The sequence below is a fragment of the Tamandua tetradactyla genome, chromosome X (assembly GCF_023851605.1).
Source record: "Tamandua tetradactyla isolate mTamTet1 chromosome X, mTamTet1.pri, whole genome shotgun sequence".
Classification (NCBI taxonomy): Eukaryota; Metazoa; Chordata; class Mammalia; order Pilosa; family Myrmecophagidae; genus Tamandua; species Tamandua tetradactyla.
The window spans coordinates 98,578,202-98,601,632 of record NC_135353.1 but is presented as its reverse complement, the minus strand read 5'-3'; the positions used below and the strand labels follow the sequence as shown (position 1 = coordinate 98,601,632).

General features: G+C 36.6%; 1 protein-coding gene and 1 pseudogene across 2 annotated transcripts in view; both read right to left on the bottom strand.

Moving 5' to 3' along the window:
* Window positions 1-23,431, bottom strand: part of HDAC8 (histone deacetylase 8) — a 517,539-nt gene that overhangs the window by 388,170 nt on the left and 105,938 nt on the right. The window lies entirely within an intron of this gene.
* Window positions 2,516-6,339, bottom strand: LOC143670226 (copine-3-like; annotated as a pseudogene).

Sequence of the window (23,431 nt, the reverse complement as noted above, 5' to 3'; positions counted from 1 at the left end):
CACTTTTAGAATTAAATCCAAAGTCCTACTAGAGCCTACCAGGACTTGAATGACCTGATCCCTGTCAACCTCTCTGTCCTTTTCTCCTGTCACTGTACCCATCACTCACTTTGCTCCAGCCACACTGGCCTTCTTGCTGTTCCTTAAAAAATAATAAGCTAATGACTAGACAGCTTCCTCATTTTTAACTCTCTCCTGAAATGTCACTTCCTTGGAGAAGCCTTTCCTGATTATTTTATAATAGTACCCCAAGCCTATCCCAGTCATTCTCTAACTCCTTATCCTTGATTATTTTTCTCTGAAGAAAAAAATAACCTTGTTTATTTTTACTACCTGAAATTATTTATTTACTTGCTTAATCCTCTCCCCTCCACAAGAATTGTGGGAAGGGTTCTCTCATCTGTCTTACCCACTGTTGTATTCCCAGTGTGTAGCATAGTCCTTGGCTATTTGTTAAATGAAAGAATGTATGTGACAGCAAAGGAAAAAGTTTTTTCCTTCTATTTCCCTTGATTCTATACTCCACTGATGTCTCCTCGATCTTGTTCCATGGATCATTTCCTCTCCCTCATCAAGGGCTCTTCCTACAAACAAGGTAACTATCTCTCACCACACATTTTTAAAAATATTTTTACTGAGGTATAATTTACACACAATAAACCTAGCCTATTTAAAGTGAATAGTTGGATGAATTTCTAACACCTTTATTTTGGTATAACTGGCATAAAATAAAGTGCGCATATCTAAAGCAAACAATTTGAAAAGTTTTGACATATATATACACTATGAAACCACCAACACAATCAACATACAGAACATTTCTTTCACTCTCAAAAATCTCATTGTGGCCCATGCAGTCTATCCCTCCCTCCTTCCCTGAAGCCAGGCAACCGCCACCCTGCTTTCTAGAGTATTATATAAATAGATTCATACAGTATGGACTTTCATGTATCTGGCTTCTTTCACTCAGCATAATGATTTTGAGATTAATCCATGTGATTGTATTTATTGGAGCTTGTTTCTTTGTATTGCTGAGTAGTGCTCTACTACATATCAATGTACCACAAGTTGTTTATCCATCCACCTGTTGATGGACATCCAGGTTGTTTCCAGTTTTGGTTATTACAAATTAAGCTGCTAGGAATTCTTGTGTATAAATATTTGTATGGACCTATTTTTCCATTTCTCTTGGGTTTATATACCCAGGAGTGGCATGACTAACTTATGTAGTAGGTGGTCTTTTCTTTCTCTGTAACTTTGTAAGAAATTGTTAAAAAGTTTTCCATAGCAATTGTAACATTTTACATTTCTATGAGCAGGATATGAGAGTTCCACTTGTTCTACATCCTTGCTAACACTTTGTATCATCAGTATTAGTTTACTGACCCTTGGTATTTTGCATTTTAACTATTCTAACAATGTGTAGTGTTATCACAGTACTTTTTATTCTCATTTCGCTGATGGTTCATGTTGTTGAACATTTTTTCATATGCATATTGGCCATTCACATATATTTTTTTTGTGTGAACTAGCTGATCAAATCTTTTTTTTTTACAATCACATCAAGAAATAACTTCATCCAAAGAAATTCACGTGGAAGACACAGTTAACATCAATTCATATATTAGAAACTTACATACTTATTATCAAGTATAACATCCATAAAAGCACAAAATAGTCTCTCAGAATTTCAATCAAACTTCTGGCTTACCTCATGAGTCACTATCATGACTATCAACCACACATATGTGGAGACTAGGAGAGATTTACTGAAGATGGCTTTCCTGAAAATTTACAAAATGAAAAAAGTAAAGTTTGTCAAAAGAGAGCAAAAGCAGCAATGGGAATCTGAATTTATTTTGGAAAGTCTGTGTAAGGCTCTACTGAAGTGAACTAGTTGTGAATCCCTGATCTGACTTCAAATTTTTAGGCTCTTAACATCTCAATTCTGAATTCTAACCACAAGATAATGCGACTAGGCTAGTTGGAATACTATTTTCTCAGAAAATAACTTAGTACGGGTACATGTGAGAAATATCATGTCTATTTAGGGTGCTGTCACTCCAATGTGCTTTGTAATTTACCTGATCACATATGATGTGAAAGACAACTTGGTTCTTTTTATTTTCTTTAAATTTGTTTTGAGAACTAACGGTATTTGAATAACTGGTGGCACAATAGAGGAAGGGACAATTTTAATATAAAATAGTATTAGATCAGTATGTGATGAGGTGGAATGTTGAAATTGTGAGAATTTTATAAAATGATAATTTAGAAGTTATGCTGTAATTCAAAAAGGCAAAAAGTGCCAATTACCTTAATTTGCTGGAATCACATTCCTTTTTTTTTTTTTTTTAAAGGGAAACATCTTTAAACATTTTCTTGTTTTATTATATTTTGTTAGTTCGTTTGTTTTTTACATGGGCTGGGGCCGGGAATCGAACCGGGGTCCTCCGGCATGGCAGGCAAGCACTCTTGCCCGCTGAGCCACCGCGGCCCGCCTGGAATCACATTCCTTTTGAATAACAGCAGCTGTTGATGAATCTGATCAATAGTAAGTAAGAATATACCATTTAAAGGCAACAATTCTGGTAAAACCAGAATATAAAATTATGAAAATCAAATCAAGATGACAGTGGTACTAGAAGTTCTGTTATTTGGTCAATGAACACAATGAATGCTCATAATCAGTGGTTCCCAAGTGCCTTGTGCAGGAAGGGGGGTAAGCAGAAGGCTCTGTGAATGTTGCTTTGGACACTGCCCCTGCTCAAACAGTGAAGCCCCTCTTCAATTTGTCTTATAATATACATCGAAAATTGTGAATATATATATTATATATATTTAAAGGCATCCTGTGTTTAAAACAGAAAATTCTAAAAACCTTGGTGACAGTTCTGTGCTGTTTCTAAGCACACAAAAGGCATCTCAGACAATTAAGGCCCCAAACTACTGGGAGAATGATCAGCTTACTTCTCCCCCTAACTGAGAGTATCAAAATGGCTTGTCAGCTAATGAGATGTACTATAAAGTAGAGCAACAGATTACTAGTTAGGTACCTTCAGATTAACAGCAAATATCAGGAGGTCAGGTAGCCAAGAGGGAAGGAATTAACTGTTCACTTGGGCTAGGCAACCATGACCACAAACAGGTCCCTTCTCATCCCGACCTTGGAAAAGAGCTGTTTCTGAGAAGCCAAAGCTTCTCATGGCTGAGAGCTCACTTCCTTTGAACACTGCACAAAACAAGAGGCATGGGCTGTGGGGCAGGTTTTGCAATAGGACTGAAAGTCTAGTCAGCATGGTGCCGGGTGCATACACTTAAGGACATGTAGTAAACATACAATTTTTAATGTTAAAGGTAACTGACCAATATATGAACATGCATGGCACTTGACATAAGCCCTCAATAAAGTCATTGAGTCTATTCTGAAAATGTAATGTTCTCTAAGCAGTATGTTCTGAAGGGTAAAAGTCAGGGTCAAAAAAGGTATGTAAAATACATTCAATCCTAAAGTAGCAGTTGGAAAACCTTTCTTTCAAAGTTACAACAGATTTTATGCATAATATAATACATTCTGGGCTTAGGAAATAACACACCATTAAAGTGTAAAATGTGATTCTGACTAACAGATAACCAGCACCACGAATTTAAAAATCATACTAAAATGGAATATAAAAAAAAGAAAATGTCTAAATGATTCTATTACATACCAATGTACGCAACCTTAGTTAGGAAAGTATAAAAACTGCCTTTTTAAAATAAGTTAAAGTCTTTCATTAGTTAGAAGGAAATGGAATTCCAAATTTCCTCTTCTATGTTTGTTCCCCATTGGTTTCCTGGGCAAAGTAGTCCTAACCATTTTAAATGACCAATTAAAATAAGCCAATAATGTAAAATTGGGGACAAACTATCATCTCAGTATCTACAGAATCCTTAGTGTCATATACAGTTAATGATAGAGAAGGCCAAATCTGACCATGTTTATAATATTCCACAATGAAAATTAAAAATCAAGAAAGTCAAATAAAAATGGCTTTTATTAGTTTCTTTTTATTTATAGATTATACATTTTAAAAATTGAATAAATGCCTTGCCTTCTCACAATCAGTACTTTTCACGAAGTCCTATGCAAGTAGATGCTGTTTTATAAACCATGCAGTTTCTAAACTGCAGCAAAATTCAGGGGCAAGTGAAGGTGTTTTTTAACCCCATGGAAGAGCAGTGAATTCAGAGTTGAAGGAAAACAAATTCAGCATCATCTTATTTAAGAAGTATCTTTCAGTCAAGTATGGACACTGGCTTGTGAAATATAAACTTCCTAGAGCAGAAAAAAAAACTCAGAAATTTGCGAATCACATCATCCTAATAAATTTTCATTCTTTCTATTAACAAATATTCCAGAACAGCATCTGCATCACATGAAAGTAAACAACAAGATCAGCTTTCCTCAGACCTTCTAATCCATTGACCTCACTGCAATTATTATAAATCACTGGCAATCACTTAATTGATTTGGGAAAGATTAACTTGGTACTTTCCCCTCCAAAAGTATAAAAAGAATGCATTGAACAGATATAATCTATGGGGAATTAGGTTTACATCATAAATGTAAACCTACACATTTGTGTAAAGTACACAAAACGGCACAATCAGGATTTTGGGTGAGAGATGGAGCCATTGTTCCACACAGCACAAAGGAATTCTGCTGAGATGGCCACACAGCTCCTTTTATTTTGTAGCTGGTTTCTTCAAAGAAAGAGTTTGTATGTGTTGAAGTAGCCTACCACCTGCTGGGGAACCTCTGCCAACACACACTGAGGAAATGCTTCTTTTGAAGTGTTCTGGAACTGTCTGAAAGGCACAAATTGGACAGTATCTCTAATGGCTACCTTCCCTGATAGGGACTGGAGATTTCCACCATTGCCAACCAGAAACTCTATGGCACTAAAATCAGCATCTCCAATTCCAACAACGATGGTGGACACTGACAAGTTGGTAGCATTAACTATAGCTTGTCTGGTTTCAAGTCTGTGATTCCATAATCAATAATGATCAAAAGCACAAAATATTGAAAATTTGTTTGTTGTTGTGTGGCTGCAGCAGCAAACTTGGCCACATGATTTATGACTGGAAAAAACTAGTTGAGTTTAATCTGAAGAAGGCAGGCCCGATATAATTCTATAATAACTTGGATTCCATTACAATAGGGACTGGATAGATTCAAGTTCATTGGAAATTCATGTGGTACCTGCTATTGTGGAGGTATCTGAGCTCAAAAACCAAAAGCATCATAACCTGGAATGATCAGTCCCACAGACCAGATAGCAGACACATATTCATTAACACCATTGGGGCTGATGAAATGAAGGGAGCCAGGAGATCTTGGATCAGTATTGGAATCAATGAAGTCCAATCCCACAGTAAAATTCTGCTGACATCCTCCCTTGATTTAGTCAAGGAACATGCATTCTATTGCAATCTCACACTGATAAAACCTGAATTTTTGTAGCTTTTCTTCTTTTGCCTCTTTTATCATTTATGCATTCAAATTCAATACGTGAGTTTCTGGAGGCTTCTTATAGTTTTGCCATGGTGGTTTGAAATGTTCCAATGAGATCGTGTCATTGTCATAATCCTAACACTCTATCTTAACGGTTTTGTTCATATCCCATAGCACAGGGAGTTAAGGGAGTTAAGAGAGATTTATTATTATTATTTTTTTGCACAAGCAGGCACTGGGAATCAAACCTGGGTCTCCAGCATGGCAGGAGAGAATAAGAGATTTTACAAGTTCTCCAAACAGGATTCAAGTTGTTTTTAACAACCTCTGTTCAATGAACAATTTCAACCAGATGACTGCTTGTGGAATTCCAAGTATGGATCTGACTTTCCAAATAGATCCTTATTATTTCTCACTTTTCTCACTTCCATTTCAAATAAGATGACTGTATTACACTTTACTTCTTTAGCTGAAATCATAATGCTCCCTGTCCCTGCAGGTTTTCCATTTTTAATCATAGGGTAAGTTAGGTTCTTACTGGAAACATACAAATTCTCCTAAGAAGTCATCATCACTCAGTTCAGTAGTTTGGTTGTTGATACCATAAATCCCAAAATTCAATTTCTGAACCACTTCAAAGTAGTAACCAATAATAAATATCTTGGAAAATTTGGGACTCAAGCAATTCTTAATCCTTTCTGTGTGCTCAACCTCATACTATTGACCACTTATATTCAAAAATTACACACACAAAGGCTCCAACATTGACTTACATTTTTATCCAAAAGACTGTCACAGGAAACATTCAAATTGACCTTCGTGACACACTAGACAGCCATCTCTTGAGGTTCGGTTCCAGGGATGGAGGTCGAAAGAGGGTGGAAACGAAGGAGGTAGAGTTTATGGGGTTGCTGGGCCACCCAGGATTCTTGATCAAATCTTTTGCTCATTTTTGAATTGGGTATTTTATTTTTTATTGAGTTAGAAAAGTTCTTTATATATTCCCTTTATGTGGCTTGCCTTTTCATTTCCTTAATGGTGTCTTTTAGAGAATGAAGGCTTTGATAAACTTTATTTCATCAATACTTTTTATGATTTGTGATTTGTGTGCCCTATCCAAGAAATCTTTTCCTACCCCAAGGTCACTAAGCTTACATTACATTTAGGTGTAAGATCCATTTTGAGGTAATTTTTTGTATGGTTTAAGAGAAGGGTAGAGGTTCATTTTCTTGGCATATGAATATTCAGTAAGATCATTATTTGTTGAAAAGACTATCCTTTCCTTATTGAAGTACCTTGACAGCATTCAAATATCAATTGAACATATATAAGTATGGATCTACTTCGGGACTTTCTATTGTGTTCTATTATCTATGCCTATGCTTTTGTCAATACCATCCTGTCTTGATTATTTTAGCTTTATAGCAAGTCTTGGTATCAGGTGGTATAAGTCCTCCATCTTGAACAATCTTACTCAAGATTGTTATGGAAATTCTGGGTTCTTTGCATTTTGACATAAGTTCATAATTAATTTGTTAATGTGTTGTATTACGCTAACTGATTTTCTTGTGTTGAACCATCCTTGCATTCCTGGTATAAATCCCACTTGGTCATGGTGTATAATTCTTTTAGTATGTTGTTGGATTGGATTTGCTAATATTTTGTTGAGAATTTTTGCATCTATGTTCATTAGGGAGATTGGCCTGTACTTTTCCTTTCTTATAGCATCTTTACCTGGTTTTGGTATTAAAATTATAGTAGCTTCATAAAACGAGTTAGGTAGAGTTTCTTTTTTACTCAATTTTTTGGAAAAGTTTGAGCAGGGTTGGTGTTAGTTCTTTTTGGAATATTTCATAAAATTCCCCTGTGAAGCCATCTGGCTCTGGGCTTTTCTTTGCAGTAAGATTTTGGATAACTGATTGAATCTCTTTACTTGTGATCAATTTGTTTCTTCCTGGGTCAGTATAGCTTGTTTGTGTCTTTCCTGAAATTTGTCCATTTCATCTAAGTTGTCTAGTTTGTTGGCATATAGTTGTTCATAGTCTCCTCTTATGATTTCTTATATTTCTTCAGGGTCTGTGGTAATGCATCTGTTCTCATTTCTGATTTTATTTATTTGTATCCTCTTTTTTTTCTTTCTCAGTCTTGCTAGTGGCCCATCAATTTTATTGAGTTTCTCAAAGAACCAACTTTTGGTTTTATGGATTCTTTCTATTGTTCTTTTGTTCTCCCATTCATTTAACTCTGCCTTGTTCTTTGTTATTTCTCTTCTTCTATTTGCTTTGGGGTTAGTTTGCTGGTTTTTCTCAAATTCCTCCAGATGTGCTGTTAAGTCCTCGATTTTTGCTCTTTCTTGTTTTTTAATATAGGCATTTAGGGCAATAAATTTTCTTCTCAGCACAGCCTTTGCTGCATCCCATTAGTTCTGATAAGATGTATTCTCAAATTCATTTGTCTCCAGATAGCAATTTCTTCTTTGATCAACTGGTAGCTTAAGAGTTTGTTATTTAATCTCCATGTATTTGTGAATGTTCTTGTTCATTGGTCATTACTGAGATCAGCTTCATCCCACTGTGATCAGAGAAAGTGCTTTGGATAATTTCAATGTTTTTATACTTATAAAGACCTGTTTTTGCTGCAGCATATCCTGGAGAATGTTCCATGAGCATTAGAGAAGAATGTGTATCCTGGTGTTTTGGGGTACAGTGACCTATATATGTGTTAGGTCTAATTCATTTATCAAGTTATTTAACTTCTCTATGTCCTTGTTGATCTTCTGTCTGGTTGTTCTATCTATAGAGGAGAGTGGTGTATCGACGTCTCTATTACTCCCTTCAATTTTGCCAATGTCTGTCTTATATACTTTGGAGCTCCTTGATTGGGAGCATAAACATTTATGATTGTTATTTCTTCTTGGTGAATTGACCCTTTAATTAGCATATAGTGTCCTTCTTTGTCTCTTAAGATGTCTTTACATTTAAAATCTACTTTGTCCGATATTAGTATAGGTACTCATGCTTTCTTTTGGTTACAACTTGCACGGAAAATCTTTTCATCCTTTCACTTTCAATCTATTTGTATCCTTGTGCCTAAGATGAGTCTCTTGTAAGCAGCATATAGCTGGATTATGTTTCTTAATCCATTCTGCCAAGTATCATCTTAAAAAATTTTTTACTAATAAAACCAATCAACATACAATATGAACATTCTTTTTTATCACATAGTTGTATATTCATTGTCATGATCATTTCTTAGAGCATTTGCATCAATTCAGAAAAAGAAATAAAAAGGAAACAGAAAAAAATTCATACATACCATACCCCTTAACCCTCCCTTTCATTGATCACTAGCATTTCAAGATACTAAATTTATTTTAACCTTTGTTCCCCCTATTGTTTATTTATTTTTAATCCATATGTTTTACTCATCTGTCCACAGGGTAGATAAAAGAAGCATCAGACACAAGGTTTTCACAGTCACACAGTCACACTGCAAAATCTATAGCATTATACAATCATCTTCAAGAAACATGGCTACTGGAACAGAGCTCTACATTTTCAGGCACTTTCCTCCAGCCTCTCTGTTACACCTTAACTAAAAAGGTGATATCTATTTAATGCGTAAGAATAACCTCCAGGATACTCTCAACTCTGTTTGGAATCTCTCAGCCTTTGACACTTTATTTTGTCTCATTTCTCTCTTACCCCTTTTGATCAAGTAGGTTTTCTCAATCCCTTGATGCTCAGTCTCAGCTCATTCTAGGATTTCTGTCCCATGTTGCCATGAAGGTCCACACCCCTGGGAGTTATGTCCCATGTAGAGAGAGGGAGGGCAGTGAGTTTGCTTGTTGTATTGATTGAGAGAGAGAGGCCACATCTGAGCAACAAAAGAGGTTCTCTTGGGGGTGACTCTTAGGCCTAATTTTAAGTAGGCTTAGTCTATCCTTTGTGGGGTTAAGTTTCACATGAATAAATCCCAAGATTGGGGGCTCAGCCTTTCGCTTTGGTTGTCCCCACTGCTTGTAAGAATATCAAGAATTCTCCACTCGGGGAAGCTGAATTTTCCCCCTTTCTCACTATTCCCCCAAGGGGACTTTGCAAATACTTTTTTATTCACTGTTCAAATCCTTCTGAGATTTATCAAGGCATTACTCTCTGCCAAGTATCTTTTAATTGGTAAATTTTGTCTGTTAACATTCAAAGTTATTACTCAAAAGGTGTTTCTTGAATCCACCATCTTATTTTTTTTTTACTTTATTAAATCTATATATTCTTTTCCCTCTTCCACTTTTTATCCTTTAAATTACCCTTACTAGTACTTTTCAATTCTGTGCTCTCCTCCAGAACTCCCTCTCCTGTCTTTTTTTTTAGCTGGCAGAACTCCTTTTAGTACTTCTTGTAGGGTGGGTCTCTTGTTGAGAAATTCTTTCAGGACTTGCTTGTCTGTTGTGTTAGTTAGGGTTCTCTAGAGAAACAGAATCAACTGGAAATATTCGTAAATAAAAAATTTATAAAAGTGTCTCATGTAACTGTGGGAATGTAGAGTCCAAAATCTGTAGAGCAGACTGTGAAACTGACGACTCCGATGGAAGGTCTGGACAAACCCCACAGGAGAGGCTCACCAGCTGAAGCAGGAAGAGAGCCTGTCTCTTCTGAATCCCCCTTAAAAGGTTTCTAGTGATTAGATTAATCATCATTCATTAAAGAAGACACTCCCCTTGGCTGATTACAAATGGAATCAGCTGTGGATGTAGGTGATGTGATCATGATTTAATTCTATGAAATGTCCTCATAGCAAAAGAAAAGTCAGCACTTGCCCAACCAGAGAAACAGGTACCACCACCTGACCAAGTTGATACATGAACCTGACCTTGACATATGTAAAAACTTTAATCTCTCCCTCAGTTTTGAAGGACGATTTGGCTGGGTACAGAATTCTTGGCTGGAAGTCTTTCTCTTTCACAATCTTAAATATATTATACCACTGCCTTCTTGCCTTCATGATGCCAGCTGAGTAGTCTGAACTCAGTCTTATGTGATTTCCTTTGTATGCAGTAGATTGTTTTTCTCTTGCTGCTTTCAGAATTTTCTGCTTCTCTTCAACATTCGACAGACTAATTAGTATGTGTCTTTGGGAAGGCTTATTTGGATTTATTCTGTTAGGAGTTTTTTGGGCTTCTTTGACATATATTTATGTCCTTTATGAGGGTTGGGAAGCTTTCCCTCTTTATATCCTCAACTACTCTTCCTAGCCTTTTGCTCCTGTCTTCTCCTCCTGGGACACCAATGGTTCTTATTTTATGCACTGTTTTGTCTATTATTTCCCTGAGATCCAATTCAAATTTTTCCATCTTTTTTGCCATTTGCTATTTTGAGTCTTCAAAGTTAGTTATCCTGTCCTCTATATCTCTTATTCTTTCTTCTGTCTCTTCAAATCTGGTGTTGTTTCCCTCTAGTATGTTTTTTATTTGGTCAACAGTCTTTAATCTCTATGATATCTGCTATTTTTCCATTTATTCTTTCAATTCCTCTTTATGCTCTTCTACTGTCTTCTTGATCTCCTTTATGTCATCTGCTATCCCACTTATTTTATTAAGTAGAGTTGTAAGAACATCTTTGATTAGTTGTTCCAATGTCTGGTCTGTGTCTCCTCAGGTGTTTTAATTTGTTGTTAGGCAGGGCTATGTCTGCATTGTTATATGCTTTGTGATCTTCTGTTGTTTGCATCACATGTAAATATTTACTTCGGGAGTTGATTTCTTTTAGTAGCCTAAGGCTTGTGTTTGCAGGAATGATGTGTAGCAGGGAGCAGGGTATGAGGTGGGGCACAACAGTTGGGTGATGTGTTGCAGCACAGGTATAGGCACAGGTTGGGGATGTTATGCTGGTGCCTGTGAACGTGGGTGCCCAGCGGCCAGGGAGGATGTGGCTGTGCAGGTACATGGGTCTGGAGGGCATGGCCCTGGCGTGCAGTTTTTTAGGGCCTAGAGCCCTTTGTGCACCTGCACAGAGCTATGGCAGGGGGCCGGCATTATGCCTGCATGAGCTGGGGGCAGATGTGACCCAGCTGTGCAGGTCAGCGCTTTCCCAGGGGTGGGGGGAGTGACTGGGGACTGTGCGCAGGCAGTGTCTAGGAGTGCCATAAAGATGTACCCATGAGGCGATCTTGGGCTGAGGGCGGGTGTAACCTGGGTATAGAGGTAAGCGCCCACAACCTTTATGTGCTGGCAACAGCCCACAGGGAGGAGGGAGGGGGAGAAATGCTTGGGAGGAGTGCAGGAGAGGTGGGTTGGGCTGCACTTGGGGTGGGGGTATGGGGAGGGTATGTGCCTGAGAGTTTGGCGGGGTTGGGGTGCTTGGAGTGCAGGGAGGGGGGTGAGTGATGGGGTTCAGGTTCATGGGGTGTTGGGTGAGTTGTGGGTCATGGGGCTGCACTGGTGAGGGGAGTGCATTCAAGGAATGTGGCTTGGCTCACTTCCTTGACCCCATCTCCCTGTCATGCACTCCTGAGGGCTCTGGGTTTCTGTATCAGGCTCTGGTTCTCTGCTTCTCAGTTCCTCAGGTTTTGCAACCAGGGCTGCCCTATGTGGTGCAGAAGACTCTCCCAGGTCAGTTACATTCTGGAATCGCCATCTCAGTCACCCTCCCATCCCTTCTCTAACTTTTCCTTGGAGCAGGGCTGAACTCGATCTATCCTATTCTGCCATCTTCCCGGAAACTCCTATAATCAGTCTATTAATGTCTATAAAAGAACCTGCAGAAATTCTGATTGGTAGTGGGTTGAATTTATTGATGAACCAGGGAGAATTTACATCTTAACACTACTGAGTTTTCTAATTATGAAACTTTCTAATCTCTCCATTTATTTAGGTCTTTAATTTCTGTCAGCAATGTTTTATAATTTTCAGTGTACATGTCTTGCATGTATTTTGTTAAATGTATCCCTAAGTAGTCCATGATTTTGGATATGATTGTAAATGGGACTGCATTTTTTATTACATTTTACCAGTGTTCAGGGCTAGTATATGGAAATACTATTGATTTTTGTATATTGACACTGTATTCAGTGACTGCTAAATTCACTCACCGGTTCTAGTAGCTTTTTTGTAGATTCTTTAGGATTTTTTATACATATGATCATGTTTTCTGAAATAAAGATAGTTCTTTATTTTTTATTTTTCTCCCTATATATTTTTTAAAAAATATTAACAGGTTTATTGAAGGAATAAAGAAGAGAGGAAGCTGGTGGGAGAGCAAAAAGGAGAAAGGAGGTAGGAAATTGGCTTCCACCTGGGGAGCCAGCAGGAAGAAAAAGAAAATGGCTCCCTATGCATTTTTTTTTTTTACATGGGCAGACACCAGGAATCAAACCCAGGTCCTCTGGCATGGCAAGCAAGCATTCTTGCCTGCTGAGCCACCGTGGCCCGCCCCCTATGCATTTTTAACAGCTTTATTGAGACATAATTTTTTCATCAATTTTATTCAACCTCATGACATGTAGTTTCATCAATGTCTTTGTTTTCACTAAAGCAAATTTCTGAATCATCTAATGGTTTTCCAGAGCACATCTTCATATTTGCCTAGCTTGTCTGATATAAAGCATCTCTTGCATATGTGTATAATAAAATTTTATCCTAAGCTATAAGTATCTACTTGCATAAGAACAGTTTTTATTTTTAATTTATTTTGTAGCTAGCTATTCATGATCTCTGCAACATAACAATACACTATTTGGCTCTTCTAATTGTGTTAACATATTTATAACATAAAATTTGCCATTTTAATCATTTTTAAGTGTATAATTCAGTGGCAGTAATTACTTTTACAATGCTATGCTACCATTACCACCTTATGTTACAAAAACTTTTTCATAAGCCAAAACAGAAACTCTTAACCCTTGAAGCAATAGCTTCCCATTACCCTTTCTTCCCAGCCCTTGATAACCGTTAATCTTTCTGTCTCTGTGAAATAGCTCATTCTAGATATTTCACATCAATAGAATCATACAATATTTGTCCTTTTGTGTCTGGCTTCTTTCATTTAGCATATTATTTTCAAGGTTCATCCACGTTATGGTATGTATCAGAAATTCATTTCTTTTTGTGGCTGACTACCATACCATCATATAGATATACCAAATTTTAAGCCCCTTCTTTCAATTCTTTGGGGTATGTTCCTAAGAGTGGAACTACTGGGTCATATGGTAATCCTATTTTTATCTTTCTGAGGAGCTGCAAAACTTGTATATTCTGGATAGGAAATCTTTATCATATATATAATTTGCACAGCAGCGGTTATTTTACATTCCCATCAGCAATACACAAGAGTTTCAATTTCTTTCCATCCTTTTCTATATTTTCTTTTCTATATTTTAAATAATAGCATCCTAGTGAATGTGAAGTGGTATTTTTGAGATAAAAATTACACACCATACAAGTCATTCATTTAAAGTAGAATCTAATGATTTTTAGTATGTTCAGAATGTTTGGAGTTGTACAACTATTACCATAATCAATTTTAAAACATTTTCAATACCCCCCAAAGAAACAAGAAATACCATTCCCATTGTCAGTCACTCATCATTTCCTCTCAACATCCCCAGTCCCAACCCTAGGCAACCACTAATTTATTTTCTGACTTTATAGATTTGCCTATTTGGGACAAAACAAAAATAAATGGAATCATAACAATATGTGGTCTTTTGTGACTGGCTTCTTAAGCTTAGCATAAATCTTTTCAAGGTCCATCTATGCTGTAGCATGTGTCAGTACTCCATTTCTTTATTGCTAAGTAATATTTCATTGTACAGAATCTCCACATTTTGCTTATCCAGTCATCAGTTGATACGCATTTAGATTGGTTCTACTTTTTTGCTATTATGAATAAAGATGCTAAGAATATTCACATGCAATCTTTGTGTGGATGTATGTTTTCATTTCTACGAGGTATATGCCTAGGATTGGGATTGTGTCATACAGCAACATATGTTGAGCATTTTGAGGAACTGCCAAACTGTTTTCAAAGTGGCTGCACCATTTTACATTCCAATCATCAATGTGTGAGGGTTCCAATCTCTCTACATCCTTGCCAACACTTGTTATTTTTGTCCTTTTGATTATAGCAGTTCTAGTGGGTGTGAAGCAGTATCTCATTGTGATCGTGATTTGCAATTCCCCGTGACTAAAGATGGTGAGCATCGTTTCATGTGCTTATTGGTCATTTACACATTTTCTTTGGAGAAATGAGTATTCAAATACCTTGTCCATATTATAATTGGGTTATTTGCCTTTTTATTATTGAGTTATAAGTATTCCTTGTATATTCTAGGTAGGAGAGCTTTATCATATATGTAATTTGCAAATATTTTTTCCTAGTCTGAGGTTTCTTTTTTCAATTTCATAAGGTTATATTCTGAAGCACAAATTTTAAATTTTGAATATGTCTAATTTATCAATTTTTTGTTTTATGGATTATGTTTTTGCTGTCACATCTAAGAAATTTACCTAACCAAGGTCTCAAAGATTTTCTCTCATGTTCTCTTCTAAAAGTTTTGTAATTTTAGTTCTTACATTTAGGTTTTCTCTCCATTTTGAGTTAATTTTTGGGTGTGGTACGAGTGTCTAATTTCATCTTTCAGCATGTGGATATTCAAATTTCCCCACCATTTGTTGAATTTTACCATGAGCTTTAAAAAGAAGTGTTTTTTCTAACTTACTTGGAAAAATTTCAAACCTACAGAAGAGTTGAAGAAATAGTACAATGAACAGTCATATACCCTTCACCAATATTCATAAATTATTACTATTTTCCCACATTTGTTTTCTCTGTCCCTATCTTTATAAACACTCACACATTTTTTGCTAAGCCATTTGAAGGTAAGTTGCAAATATGAAACCTCACTCTTAAATAATTAAGCATGCATCTCCTAAGAAAAATAAGGCTTCTACATTCGTACATCTAAGAAAATCAACATTGTTTCAATAATATCACCTAATAACCTAGTGAGTTGACATTTTGGATGACCCACAGTAGATCTGTCTGAATGTTTCTTCATATTTAAATACAGGTAAAACATTTATGGCAAGAATATTTCATAAATAATACCCTGTACTTCTTATGACATCAGGAGGTATAATGTCAGGTTGTCCTGCTATTGACAATACTAAGTTTAATCACTTGTTTAACCTAGTGACTGCCAGATTTTCCTATTATGAATGTAGATTTCCCCCTCTGTAATTAGTAGGCAATCTGTGGGTGATAATTTGAGACTGTGTGAATATCCTGTTCCCCAAGGATTTTTCACTGAATGGTTTTTAACATCCATTTGATGATTTTTCCCAGAATTAATTATTATACTGGGGGCTGCAAAATGGCGATTTTTGATTCTATTTTCTTTCTACATTTATTAACTAGTACTTTGCTGCAAAGAAGATTTTTCTCTCTTTTTGTCCACCTCTCTCTTCTGAGTTTCACTCAGACTCATGAATTATTTTAAATTTACTGTTATAATCTTCATGATTTTAAAAAATATATATTTTATTAGCTTGTTCTATAGAAAAGGCCTAAAAGCAATGTATGCCAATAGCAATGAGTTACACCATGTGCCTAGACTGTGGTACTAAAATATCACTCCCACTAAAAGGAAACAGGGCTCACAGGAAAAATAACTGATTCCAGGGCTGAAGAGGGAAAGTTCTTTGTGAGTGTGAAAACCTTACATGCCAGAAAGCAAAGATGCACTAAAAACTGATGGGGACATGTCAAAAGTACATAGGAGCTTGCTTGTAGGAGCTCTTACTAGTCAAATTTGGGACAATTTAAACATTAAAGAGAAATGCTTTTTAAATTACCCCCCCCCCCCTTTTTTTTTAGGTAGGCCTCATCTCTAACTCCTCTTCCCTCTCTATCTCTATTGCCTTAATTTCCTTACGGTTCATTTGTTCCTCAGTCTGGTCTACTTACACCACTGAAAACGCTAACCGTAATCTTTTGATTGCTAAATTCATCAGACCCTTCTCAGTCTCTTAACATACTCAACTTCATTTTCACTAACAGTCATTTGCCCTTCCATGCTAGGCTTTTTTCTTTTCTCATCCTAATCAAGGACAAACAACCCACAGCCAAGTTCATGGCTTGCCATGGTCTTTCCAGGACAAGCAGCAAAAGAACCTAAAACCCCAGGAGAAGGAGACTCAGTTGAAGAAGAGTCAGGATCCATGTGTTTGTGGTGACATTTTATCCACCTCTGTATTTTCAGGGCTTAACCAGAGCGGAGCCCTACAGGCACACAGAAATGTGACAACTGGGGCAAAACCATAGGCCCCTCTGAGCCTCAGGTTACCCATATATGGGAATGATAATAATACCAACTCTAAGAGTTGTTTCAAGTATATTCATATGCACTTATACTCCAAACTCTAAAGATGATTCAAAGTAAGAAATGAAAGAAATTTATAAAGTTGTCTGTTAGGTATTTCTTTCTACCTCTCCAAAATTAAACTTCCCTTGCCTCTATGTCTCTCTCAGCATTCCTTCCCTTAAGTATGAAATTTCCTGCTTTCTCTATAACCATATTTTCCATTTACTCTTCAACTACCTCTTCCACTGAAAACCCTTCTACCAGGGTCACTTATGATGAGCACTTTTTTTTTTTATTGTGAAAAATAACATATATACAAAAAACCAATAAATTTCAAAGTATAGAACAATTAGTTGTAGAACAGATTTCAGAGTTTGGTATGGGTTACAACTCCACAATTTTAGGTATTTACTTCTAGCTGCTCCAAGACACTGGAGACTAAAAGAAATATCAATATAATGATTCAGCAATCATACTTATTTGTTAAACCCTATCTTCTCTGTGTAACTCCACCATCTCCTTTCTCCCATTATTAAGGGTTATTTAGACTATGTCCATTTTAACTTTTTGGAAGGGGCTGGCGATAATATGGGATGGGGGATGGAACAAGTTGATTTCTGGAGAGGCTGGCCCTTCTGGGTTTCAGGACTTATCTGACCTAGGAACCTGTTTGGAGGTTGTAGGTTTCTGCAAAGTAATCATAGTGCATGGAATCTTTCCAGAATATCAGCTAAAGCCCTAGGTGTTCTTTAGGGTTGGTAGGAATGGTTTTGGTTGGGGTTTGGCAAACCATGATAGGTAGCAATATCTAGTTGAAGCTTGTGTAAGAGTAGCCTCCAGAGTAGCCTCTAGACTTTATTTGAATTATCTCAGCCACTGATAGCTTATTTGTTATAATTCTTTTCCCCTTTTTGGTCAGGAAGGCATCGTCGATCCCACAGTAGCAGGGCCAGGTTCTATCCTGTGAATTATATCCCAAATGCCAGAGAGACTTTCGCCCCTGTGATCAGTACTTTTTAAATCTTCATCTTACTCAATCAGTATTTGACCATGGTGAACATACCCAGGCTCTTCCTTTTGTTTTAAATAGAGTTATTGACAGAGATGTGCCAGAGCTGGCTAGTGAGAGCTTATTAAATATTCAGGAATTTTGCAAGCCCTTGGGAATATGTATATCATCAGAATTGGTCAATGCTATAAATTGGAGCGTTATGTGTTCAGAGAGCAGGTTTACTTCCATGCTATTTGTTATTGTTTCTATAAAATGACACATGGTCACTAAAAAAGTTCAAACTATAACAGAAAGTACAATGACCTGAAATCTCACCACCTAGGAAAAGAACAACATTTTGTTAGATAACTTTCCAGATATCTGTCTAGGAAGAAAAATTTTATTTAATGGAGAGCATGTCACACTGTTGCTTTGTAAACCTTTCTGCAATATGTTATGAGCATCTTTCTATGTCAGTAAGTTTACAGCTAGGTCATAATTTTTTAACTTTTTATTTTGAAATGCTTCCAAACTTACAGAGTTGAAAAAATAATACAATAGAGAACTCCAATATACTCCTCACCCAGATACCCAGATCCACCAACTTTTAATATTTTGCCACATTTACCATATCATTCTATCTATCCACTCCTCTCTCTCTCCATTTAATCTATTTTCTAAATATTTCAGAGTAGGTTGTATGCACCTTAGACATTTAATACTTCCAAGTTATGTCATAATTTTAATATAATTTTTAGAGAAGTTGTAGGCTTTTAATATAATTATTAGATAAGTTGTAGGTTGTCATAATTTTAATGACTACATAGTATTCCACTGTGTGTATCTACCATAATAATTCTCCTATTGTTGAATAGTTTTCATTGTTTTTACTTTCATAATGCTTGGGCCAACATCATTATGTGTAATTTTTAAATATATTTGTACAATTTTCTATCTACTTGGGGTAAATATTTCCAGAAGTAAGTTTGCCATGTCACAGAATACAGCTATTTTTCATTTTGATACACATTGCTAAACTGTCCTCTGTAAAGTCCAAAAAATGTACACTCCCACCAATAGTACACAAGAGTGCCTACTTCTCCAAAGCCTTCTCAATACCATTTCAGTCTTTTAAATCTTTGCCAATCTCATAGGCAAGAAACAAAAATTTGTTTTTTTCATGTCTTTGATTTTCAATGAAAGGAAATGAGCATATTTTCATATGTTACTGTCCATTTGTGTGTCTTTTGACAACTGCCTTTTCGTGCTCTTTTTCCATTTCTTTAATGTGCAGGAGCTTTGCCTCTTAAACTTTTTTAAAAGAATGTCATTCCTTAGATTTCTGCATACTCTTCTTTCTGGTATCCCTCTGACAATTTTGCCAGTTTCTTCTTAGTTTCCTTCTCTGGTTTCATACCCTTTGCTTGCCTCTTAAATGCTGCTGCTCTCTTCTCTTCTCTTCAACCCCATTCTTCCTCAGTGATCCCATCCACTCTTTTTTTTTTAAATTTTTTATTAATTAAAAAAAAATTACAAGAAACACAAACATTCCTAACACATACATTCAGCAATTCACAATATCATCACATAGTTGCATGTTCATCATCATGATCATTTCCCAGAACATTTGCATCGATTCAGAAAAGGAAATAAAAAGACAACAGAAAAATAAAACAATAAAATGACAACAGAAAAATAAAACACGCATCCATTCTTATGATCTTATTTCAAAACTATAATAACATGAATAATCACAGTAATAGTGATATTAAAAAATAGCAAGTATTTATTGAGCACTTACTATGTGTGGGTAGTATAATAAGTGCTTATCTGAAACAGATCACCTATTCCTTAAAATAATCACACAATGCAGGTAATAGCTGAATCTCCATTTTACAGATGAGGAAATTCAGTAAGGAAAGTTTAAGTGCTTTGTTCAAGGTTGCAAAGCTAGTATGTAGAGAGGTGAGACAAACTCAATTCCTGTCTGATGCCAGCTATACTCTATTATATCTCATGACTTTATGCTGTCTACTGTCTACATCAGGGGTTGGAAAACTGTTATCTGTTTTTAAAAATAAAGTTTTTTTTGAAAACAGCCATACCCATTCATTTAAATATTGTTTATTGCTGCTTTGACACAACAATAGCAAAGTTGAACAAGTATAACAGAGATCTTCTGGCCTGCAAAGTCTAAAATATTTACTCTCTGGACTACTACAAAAAAAGTTTATTGATTCCTGATTTATACACAAATAACTCCAAAGATCTACATCTTTAGCACTTATCTGTCTTCTGAACTCTCTACCCATAAGTATTTTAACCTTAACACGTTTAAAACTGGACTGTTTCTTAAAATTATGAAAGTTTCTATTAGTACCCACAGTAATGAAGTCCACAAAAGTTATTGCATTAAAAGTTTATGGTTTTTCTTGTGTCTGGTGCTCCTCTGATCCAGGGTATGGACAAATGAGTAAAAAAATAAGGATAAAAAAAAATAATAGGAGGGGATAAAGAGTAAAAAATTGGGCAGATTGAAATACTACTAGCCAATGAGATGGAGGGGTAAGGGGTATGGGATGTATGAGTTTTTTTCTTTTTCCCTTTATTTCTTTCTCTGGAGTGATGCAAATGTTCTAAAAATTATCATGGTGATGAATACATAATTATGGGGTTATATTGCGAGCCACTGATTGTATAATATGTTTGGACTGCATGTGTGTGAAGATGTCTCAATAAAAATCTAAAAAAAAAAGAGTGTATGGTTTTAATCAACAGAGAAAGCAAATTAATTTTTTAAAAAACATGCTAAAATTAGCATATGACTTCTCCACAGGCCTTAAAAAATTAATCAGCATTTCTTCACACTCAATATAAGTTTATACAAAAAAAGTACTAGACTGTAAGTCACCATCTCCTGCCATTCCTCACCTCAAACTCTATGCTCTTGTCCAGGTATGTGGGATGCATGCTGTCACTCTCCACTTTTATACCATGGCAGTCATTGCTAACTGACCACAGCACTCTTTCCCACTAACTCCAGATGAGGCCTTAGAATCCTTTCTAACACAGCCCTTTATGAAGGCCTGGCTTGAGATTGACAGTGGAAGGTACAGAGAAGGGGTTAGAGTCAAGAACTACTTAGAAGGTAGAATTACAGGATATGGAGATATTAGAGGACTGCGTAATCTAGCTTTTGTTTGGGTAGATGATGATATCTGTGACTGGTAGTTACTACCAATCAAATGTAGTTAGCATATAAGGTAAAACCTTTTGCCATACTTGTAGCTGTACTATACTCAGTTTCTCACTGGTTCTGGAACCTGACCAAGCCTTTGTACAATTCCATGTTCCTACACATGATTTTCCACCCTAGAATGTCATACTTTCCTTGTTCTGCCTGGCAACTCTATTTTTCATGTCTGACAACCAGCTGAAATGTCACTGCCATGAAGCTTTTACTGATTCCCCCATGTGGGTTAGCTATTTCCTACACAGTGCTCCTGCTAGTTCAGAACTCTATTATAACATTAATATATCATACATCATACCATATCTATCTTTTCAGAGGTTAGTGTATGCACCCCACTAGGCTGAGAGCTCCTTAAAAGCAGAGCATATATATTAATTATCTTGCATCCCTGGTGTCTTACAGTATACAGAATGCAGCAGACTGTCTCAAGGTTACACCAGCTACCAGGATAAAGCTTGATATCTAGGCCTCTGTTATCTCCAAATCTTGCTGATTGTACCTCTTAAATCGTTCTTGACTCCAACCCCTTCTCTGTACCTCCTCCTGCTGATCTCAGGCCAGACAGGACTTCATCATTTGTACTTTAATTATTGCCACAACCTCCCCATCTCTACTCATACAGACTTCCTCCGTTAATTCCTTCGTTCAACAAATATTTACTTAGTGAGTGTCTATGGTATTTGACTGTTCTAGGAAGTGAGAATAGCACAGTGTGAACAAAACAAAAATAAATCCCTATCTTCATGAAGCTTTTATTCTACAAGTAGGAAACACAGTAATCAGAGTGACCCATTTGTATGAAGCTCTGATCATGTTACTCTCTTTAAAACCTTCACTGGCTTCCCATTGTTTACAGTCCAAACTACCTAAGCATAGTATAAAAGGCTTTTCACGACCCAGTCCTTGCTCACTTTAGTTTCATTTCTTCCATTTTGTGCTCTAGCAATAATGAAACACACACACCGTGTTTTTTCCCGCCTCCCTGATTTTGCTTTTGCTCTCCTCTTTGCCTGGAATACCCTTCCCTCTCTTATTTTACATGGTTAACTTGCATCCTTCCTTCAGGATTCAGGTCAGATAGCATGTTATGTAGGAAACCTTCTTCTTTTCCTTCGGGTTAGGTGCTTCTTGAAGATGCTCCCATAACACATTGTGCTGACCTCTACTGCAGCATTTCCACAGTGCCTTACCATTGTTTGTTTCTATATCACTTTTCCCTGCTAGCTTATACTTTCAGAGCACAGACTATCTTATCTATCTTTGTAATTCCTAGTATCTCCCCCAGTGTATGGCGTATAACGGGAACTCAATAAACATTTGTTGAATTAAACAATGTTACCTCCACTTGCCATTCTTGTTCATGCCCAGACCACTTTCCTGCACTCCTGACTCATAGCCAATAGCTTACCAGTCATCTCTCTACTTCTCTGGTTCCTTAAAACACCATGACCAACAGTGAACTCATCCTCATCCCTTGAAACCTGTTTTTCCTCTTGTATTCTGTTTATACTTTTTGAAAACTAGCAACTTTGGTGCTGATTTTGATTATTCTGTCTTCCTTTTCCCTGGTAATTCTGAAGTGGCTGTCATGGGACTGAGAAAGTAGACTGTTCTGTGTGGCTGCAGGAGACAAAAGAGCTGGTAAGAGCAGTGGTAGACTCCACAAGGAGGCATTATTTTAGCTCAGGGGAAGAAATAATTTTGCTAACTTTTAGAATGACTTGAAGATCAACTGGGCTGCTCTGGGGGGAAACTGAGCTCCTTGTGATAACAAGTACGCAGTCAGAAGCTGGAGAATGCTTGGAAGTGATGTTTGAGAGGGAATTTCAAGAGCAGACAGGGAGGTGAAAGGTGATGGTAATGGTGATGGTGGTGCTAGATGACTCTTGGGGGTTTCCTTCTGGACTGCAGCATCCATCAACCTGCTCCCCTCAGAGCTACCCCTGGATTAGGACACTTCATCAACCAGACCATTCTTATCCAGCTCACACACACTTAGGTGCTTACTGTTTCTCTTCTGGAGCAGGACCATCTTACATATCTTCTTATCTTTAGTAACTATCAAGGTATCTAGCACATAGCAGGAGCTCAAGAACCATTTGTTGAATTGTATCTTACTATTCAAACATTAAAGACCCTTCTCCTCTCTGCCTCAATAAATATTTGCTGAATGAAGTTACTTTAAATTCTACTTACGTGACAGGGCATCTCATATCATTTATTAATTATTTAGCAAGGTCAGAAGCTAGATAAAAGAAAGCAACATGGACTATGTCTTCCAGGAGTTTATAATGTAGCAAGAGAGAGAAACTATGAAACATAATGTAGC